The sequence below is a fragment of the Propithecus coquereli genome, unplaced genomic scaffold, assembly GCF_000956105.1.
Source record: "Propithecus coquereli isolate 6110/MARCELLA unplaced genomic scaffold, Pcoq_1.0 Scaffold243, whole genome shotgun sequence".
NCBI lineage: Eukaryota > Metazoa > Chordata > Mammalia > Primates > Indriidae > Propithecus > Propithecus coquereli.
Window position 1 is genome coordinate 2546626 of NW_012147986.1, and position 7818 is coordinate 2554443.

General features: G+C 47.0%; 1 pseudogene across 1 annotated transcript; it reads left to right on the top strand.

Annotated features, from left to right (window-relative positions):
* Window positions 1-1134: 1134 nt before the first annotated feature.
* On the top strand, window positions 1135-1980 carry LOC105812118 (annotated as a pseudogene). The gene has a single exon (XR_001137597.1). The product of XR_001137597.1 is annotated as a translationally-controlled tumor protein pseudogene (transcript).
* The last annotated feature ends 5838 nt before the right edge of the window (window positions 1981-7818 follow it).

A 7818-nucleotide genomic window follows, 5' to 3' on the forward strand; every position in this document is an offset into this window, starting at 1 on the left:
TCTTATCCTTAGCACTATTAATATTTTGGACTGAACATTCAAACTATGACAAAATATTTATAAAGCATATATCTGATAAAGGACTTATATCTAGAATGTATAATGAACTCTGGACACTCGATAATATGACAATAAAAATCCAATTAAAAATGGCAAAAGATTTTATCAGACACTTCACCAAAGAAGATATATAAATAGCAAATAAGCACATAAAAAGATTATCAATTGCAAACGAAATCCACGTGAGACACCACTACACACGTATTAGAATAGCTGAGAGATGTTAACATGCCTCTCTGCCCCTCGCAATTTAAGCTATTACAATTTTTAAGGGGGGTTCAGATTGGGTCAAAAAATAAAACCTATTGTCTACTGTTGAAAAGATACATATCAAATATCAGAAATGTTAAAGATAAAGGAATGTGCAAAGAAATAATTAAGCAAACGTAAAGGAAGGAAGAGCAGGAGAGGAAATACAAATATATCCAGTAGCAGGAGTCACGGGCTTAGTATAAATGGGACTGCCTGGTTTACATAAAAAGCCCAGTCCACAATGAAGTGATCACAGTAAAAAACTTTTTTGTGTTGAGTAACATAGTATGCATTGTAACATAGTAATATTGTGTTGAAATATGTAAAGCAGATACTGATAGGGGTATGTCTTCCTCTGATTTTGCTGCTATAACAGACTACCTGAGACTGGATAATTTGTAATGAACAGACATTCGTTTCTCACATGTCTAGAAGCTGAGAAGTCCAGGATCGAGGCACCAGCATCTGCTGAGGGCCTTTCTGCTGCGTCATCCCATGGCGAAAGGTGGAAGGGCAAGAGAGGGTGAGAGAGAGAGAGAAAAGGGGACTGCACTCACCTTTTTATGGTGAACGTCTCTGTGGTAACAACATTAATCCATTCACGAGAGAGGAGGCCTCATGGCCTAATTACTTCTTAAAGGTCCCACCTCTTAATACTGTTACAATGGCAGTTAAATTTCAACATGAGTTTTGGAGGGGACATATAAGCCATAGCAGGGCATGAAGAAAAACAGACAAACCACGATTAGAGGTGAGAGATTTTAACTTGCCTCTCTGGCCCTCACAATCAAGTAGATAAGAAATATCTATCCTATACCTTTTCCGCCCTCTCCCCCCTTCCCCCGAGCGCTGCTCCGGCTCCACCGCGCTCGCTCCGAGCTCCGAGATCTGGGCTCCTGCTAAGCTAGCGCCGCCGTCGTCTGCCTTCAGTCGCCACCGTGATTATCTACCGGGACCTCATCAGCCACGATGAGATGTTCTCTGACATTTACAAGATCCGAGAGATCGCAGACGGCCTGTGCCTGGAGGTGGAGGGGAAGATGGTCAGTAGGACAGAGGGTAACATTGATGACTCGCTCATTGGTGGAAATGCTTCCGCTGAAGGCCCTGAGGGCGAAGGTACCCAAAGCACAGTAGTAACTGGTGTCGATATCGTCATGAACCATCATTGGCAGGAAACCAGCTTCACAAAAGAAGCTTACAAGAAGTACATCAAAGATTACATGAAGTCAATCAAAGGCAAACTTGAAGAACAGAGACCAGAAAGAGTAAAACCTTTTATGACAGGGGCTGCAGAACAAATCAAACACATCCTTGCTAATTTCAAAAACTACCAGTTCTTTATTGGTGACAACATGAACCCAGATGGCATGGTTGCTCTACTGGACTACCATGAGGATGGTGTGACGCCATATATGATTTTCTTTAAGGATGGTTTAGAAATGGAAAAATGTTAACAAATTTGGCAATTACTTTGGATCTATCACCTGTCATCATAACTGGCTGCTGCTTGTCACCCACACAACACCAGGACTTAAGACAAATGGGGACTGATGTCATCTTGAGCTCTTCATTTATTTTCACCGTGATTTACTTGGAGTGGAGGCATTGTTTTTAAGGAAAAAACATGTCATGTAGGTTGTCTAAAAATAAAATGCATTTAAACTCAAAAAAAAAAAAAGAAATATCTATACCTATATCTATATATGAATGTAGAGGATTTGAAGAATGTAACAAATAATCTTGATTCAATAGACACATATATAGCCTTTATAAGCAGAATGCACATTCCTTTTTTCTTTCTTTTCTTTTTTGAAACAGGGTTTCACGTTTCACTCTGTTACCCAGGCTGAAGTGAGTGGCACAATCATAGCTCACTGCAGCCTTGAATTCCTGGGCTCAAGCAGTCCTCCTGCCTCAGCTTCCCCAGTAGGTGGGACTACAGGTACACACCACCATGCCCAGCTGATTTTTTAAAAAAAATTTTTGTAGACACAGGGTCTCACTACATTGCCCAGGCTGATCTCAAGCTCCTGGCCTCCAGTGATCCTCCTGCCGTGGCCTCCCAAAGTTCTGGGATTACAGGTGGGAGCCATTGTGCCTGGCCACATTCCTTTCAAATGGCCATGGGCTAGATACAAATAAGATCTAAGAAACTTCCTTGTCTTCCTAACCCCCTACCTCCCTGTCCGGGCTATACCTGTGCCTGGTCAACCTCCTACTGCCACTACCAAAGACTCCCACCAGGGGGCAACATTTCCTTTCTCTGCTTCCACTTTACTGAAACAGGATTTCTTCCGTTTTGGGGACAGGCAGCCCTCAGCAGCGCGATCATGAACTTTGGTCTCTTTTCGTCACCAGCAAAGGGATTAGGGATGAGTAGAGAGCCTCTTTACTCCTCCAAAACCTTAGAACCTACTTAATAACTATGTCTGAGCCGCTCTTAACACTTATCTAACCTGTAGTACCCTCGGCCCAGCCTCCTGAGCCCCATCTTACAGGCAGCCAACGTGATGGCCCCAGCTCACCTGGGTCTGTTCTCCAGGCGGAGAGATCATAGCAACAGTGAACACAGCCCAGGGCTCCAGAGCCGCACAGTCTGGAGTGAACCCTGGCTCTGGGGCTCCTGAGCTCTGCGCGCTCAGGTAAGTCACTTAACATCTCCAAGCTACAGTTTTCCTCATCTGTAAAATGGAAAAATAATCAATATGAAAAAAATCAGAATTTGGGGGAATAAATTTTGATGATTTAATATTATTTGAATTTTGAATTATTCAGTGGGGGACATCATAAAATTTTCATTGCTTCAGACCTCTAAAGGTTGGCTCCCACTATCCTTAAAATCAATGTATACCCATACACACAAACACACAGACAGACACACACATGCAGACACACAGCCGCACCCATCCATATACACATACACACCCACCACAGTCACACTCACAACACTAGCATCATTTCAAAATAAACTTAAAATTGATGACCTCAGTTTACAATGTTTTATCTGTTCAAAATATCCTGATTTCAGAGTGAGCAACAGGAGTCCCTCCTCTCTAGAGGTGGGTGTTTGCCTGGTGCAGTCTCAGCTCAGTTGGTCATTTCTGACCAACATAACTGTCTGAGCCTTTGGGGGTGCAGAGCTAGAGCACAATTGGAGGCTCACGTACCGTACAACTAAACATTGAAAAGTTTTAAATCAAGCTAAACATTTTAAGTTAAGTATGTTCTATCCTCCTACCTTTACAAATACACATTCATAATGGGCTGGAAGGCCAGGTTCAAATTTAGAAGTGTGGGGAGAGCTGATCCCCACTCACTGCAGCCTTGAACTCCTGGGCTCCAGCAGTCCTCCTCAGGCTAACTCCTAGCCTGAGGTCCATTACCCTTTTCTTCCCAAAGCTGGGTCCATCCCATGCTTCAAGTGGCCTTGTGTTCACATAGGTGGACACCCAGACCACATGTCCAGGTTTTGCCCATTCCTCCCATGCAAACAGCTGCCCTCTGGCCCCCTGGGAGTCCTTGGGAAAATAAATTCTGGAAAGAACCTGTGCAGACACTAGCTGTGGGCTAGGGGCTGTTTGGGCAGGGAATTTGGGGTCCTGGGTAGCCAAAGCATGGCGTAGCACCAGGCCGACATGTCCCCTTGACCCTGCTGACTCCACCCTCATGGAAGGTGTGGCTAAAGAATGGGTCAGACAGGGCCCTCTGAAGCACAGGACCCAGAGCCCCTTTTGTTGGGGTCTAAGGTCAGTATTACTGCCTGAAGTCCCAAGGAGAGGCCAGGAAGCAGTGGTCACCCTCTGTGAAATTCCTGAGAAAGCAGAGCAATATCCTCATTCCCATTCACTAAAAAGCAAAACCTGACCGTAGGCTTGGGTGGGAAATGTTTTGTTACAACAAGGGAAGACAAACACTTGACAAGATCTGGTGTGAGATGGTGGTTGATTCACCAGGTTAATGAGGACTAAAAGAAACAAAGCCTCCTTGTCTTCACTGGGGTCTAAACACTGTAGCAGTTTCCTTACAGTGATGCTAAAATGCAGTGACACCTGGAACCCTCTCACGGTGTTGCCATCTTGATGGTGAGCCATGTCAATGCTCTCCCTCCCATTCTTGGCTACTGACATACGATAAATACAGGCAGGAAACAGTCCTGGCCAGTTGGTTAGGTCGCTACCATTCAGGCTCCCTAGTAGGGCCAGAAAACTGACTTTATCAGATCACCCAGCGGTGATCCGGCTCAGGATTATGACTTATTTTCCACAAATTGCATTTTTGAGTGCTACTTCCTGATGACATGCAGGGCGGCACCTTCATCTTATCCGGTAGCCATCTCTCAAACACTGCGGCTCCTGCCCCAGCCTCTGTGTGACAATCCTCTTCACTGTCACTATAGGCAGTAGCACTTGCTGACCTGGCCTCTGGCTCTGGGCCTTTAGCCTTGCTGTATTGTCTATAAATTTCACCCGTAACACACAACCCAGCTTGGGGTACAGATGAGATCATGTCTCTTATTTTCTTCCCACTGACCGTTCAGGCTCCACATAGCTCTATTGGCAGGATGGCCAGCATTTCCCTCTTGAGGCCTCCCCTAGACATATCTAGAATTGTCCTAGTATCTAGGGGGTGATTGGGGCCAAAGCCCAGCTCACAGCAGCCTGGGGCAGAGGTCTCTACCACTTGCAGGCTTTGTGACTACCATTACCCTAAGAGGGGCTCTGCCTTCATCATCACCCCAGGATGCTGTCCCAACATCACAATGCTGTTTCTTCTCCTAGCCCCCAGCTGTCCTCAAGGGAGGCTGGACCTAGTGGCCATTTTCCAGTAGGGGAAAGCAAGCTCCTTGGAGGTGCAGGCTGATCTTACTCCTCCTTGCAGCCCCAGGGCCTAGCAAAGCAACATGGCTCATGCAGGGTTAGGGGCTTGGACATTTATCAAAACTCAGAGCTATAGAACACTAGATCTTGAGGAAGTCACATAGTTTACTGCCCCACCTCCATTCTGAAGGTGAGGAAACTGAGGCACGGAAATGGAGCAGCTTCTCCAAGGCCACAAATGGTACTTAGTGATAGAGCCAGGGCTAGATCCCAGAGCTCCTGACTGCTGTAGGTTCTTAACCTGTTGGGATCAAGAAGGTGCCAAGAGCTAGACTCCCTCTCCAGAAATATGCACACGTACACAAAACCTTGCATATATACTCCTAGGTAAAGAACCTGCCTGCATTTTGGGGTGCATTGCTGCTAGATGCTGGGCTGTCCTGGGCATGTTAAATGGTGTGAGGGCAGGTAAGTGGCTGAGAGGGGGCTCTGGAGCCAGGCTGCTTGGGTTCAAGTCCCCACTCTGCCACTGCTTGCTGTATGGTTATTTAATGCCCTCACCTGCAAAACAGAGATAAAATTGTGTCCATCTTGTTGGGTTTTGTGATGATTAAACAAATCGATCTGTTTAAAGCTCCTAGAATGGAGTACAACAGGAAACAAGTGCTCTGTAAGTGTTAGCTATTATTATTACTATCACCAAGGGAACCCCTAAAGGAAGAAACAACAGCAGCAGCAACAATATAAAAAGAAAAGGATTTTAAAATCTCTCAATGAATGTTTGATTTCATCTATTCAAGTTTATGACGTACAGCAATCACAAAACAGTGACTTGCTTTTGAGGAAATCTTGCTTTGTGTCTTAAATTCGATACATAGAATATTCAATAGACAGAGGCTTCTTTCGCAAAGAGTTGAACAAAAAGGGTCAAAATAACACGTGCATCTCCGTCCCCAGGGAACTGGGTCAGGCCCAGCCACCCAGGTGTGGGAAGCGGCCGCGCCCGTCCCGGGCTCTCCATCCTGCGCCGCGGCCTCCAGGGGGCGCTCTCTCACACACGAATCAGCCGGTCCCTTGGCATCCTCGCTTAGAGTCCCTCAAGGACGGCCTGGAGCGCCGCTTGTTCAGCACGACTTGCGAGGATGCCTTTTGGATCTGGCCCGAACTGCGCCGCCAGCCTCACCTGCTGGACTCCGGGACGCCATCCGGTGTTCCCGTGCCCGCCTCGCCCGCGATCCATCTGGTCCTTCAACGCAAGCGCGGTCCCCGACGGCTCGCTCCCGGGGGCGGCGGTCTCGGTCCTCCACCCCGGCGTGCCTGCCGCCCCGCAGGCCTGCGAGGAGGGAGGAAACCCCGAAACAGCAGGCGCTCCGGGGTCTGCCCTCCCCGATGCAAAGGGCACGGTGGCCCTGGAGAGCTTTCTGCCTGCTGGTTATTCACAGCCACTCTGCCAGGATCAGGGCTGTGGTGCTGCAAAAGCTTGATGACACTGATTTAAAGTGCACCATCCTTAACGACAAAACAAATCTTCTCCTCAGTAGTAAGAAAAGAAAAATCTTTTCCCATCCTACCTCAACCCCCTATTTTTTTCCCACCATCAAATAATGTTCCTCGAGCCCTGGGGAGGGGTAGAAAGCAACACACAGCAGAATAATATTTTAAATTTTTCTTCTTTGCACTTTGATTATTGCTTTCCCAGAACCCATGAAGGCTGGAACGGTATGGTTTCCCTAGACTGAAGGTTTCAGAAGGTTCATGGGGCAAAGGGTTGAAAGGAACGAGATAACATTTTAATCTAGGACGTTCTATACTGTTCCTCCCACATAATCAAGTCACTAGAAATCTGAGTAAATCTTGCAGAAGCACCAGCAGCAAGGAGGTTGGCCCCAAGATGCCACAGCCCAGGACCTGGGGAGGAGGGCAGCTTGGCCCCTTGGACCAGACTCTGACACCTCCACTCCCTTTCTCTTTTATGGAAGGTGGAACTTTCTGAAGAACTTCCACATACTCTGTCTCATCAGATTTTCTTATCAGCCTATCACCTCTGGCTTTGCAGTCAGCAGACTTGGATTCATATACCAGCGGCTCTACTTACTGGCAAAGTCAGTCCTTCTCCTGAAGACTTGGCTTTCTGATCTGCAAAATGGGCTCCATGGTAGCACCAGACCTCCTGAGGTACTGGGCGGGCCTCCTGGGATAAGGTAGGTGCTGCTTTCGCACGATACCTGGTACCAAGTGCTTCACAAGGGTTACTATGTTTTATTATTATTTCTTCCATATTTAACATAATAAAACCAAGACTTGGGTTAAGGAATTTGCCTAAAAATCACTACATTGATGGGGCTGAGGCTGGAACCCCGTGGAAGTCCTGGCTCCAGTCCCAGGCTCTTTCCTGGGGTGTTGAGATGTCCTGCCATGGTGACAAGCACACAGTTCCTCCTCCATCCAAAGGCAGGAAGGTGTAATTAACTCTTTCAAGAGAGTCCAGATGCTTAGATGAAAAGATGCTGCAGTATGTCATTACCCAGCATTTTTGTCTTATCACTGCCTTTGAAGTTTATTTTGGTGGCAGCACATGGTTTCTCTAGGTCTGGCCTGTGTGGCCAGCCCACTGGGCCCTCAGCTTGCCCTCACCCTGCCAACCCCTGTGCCTTCTGCTCCAAACCCTCCGCCTGCTGGCAGATGC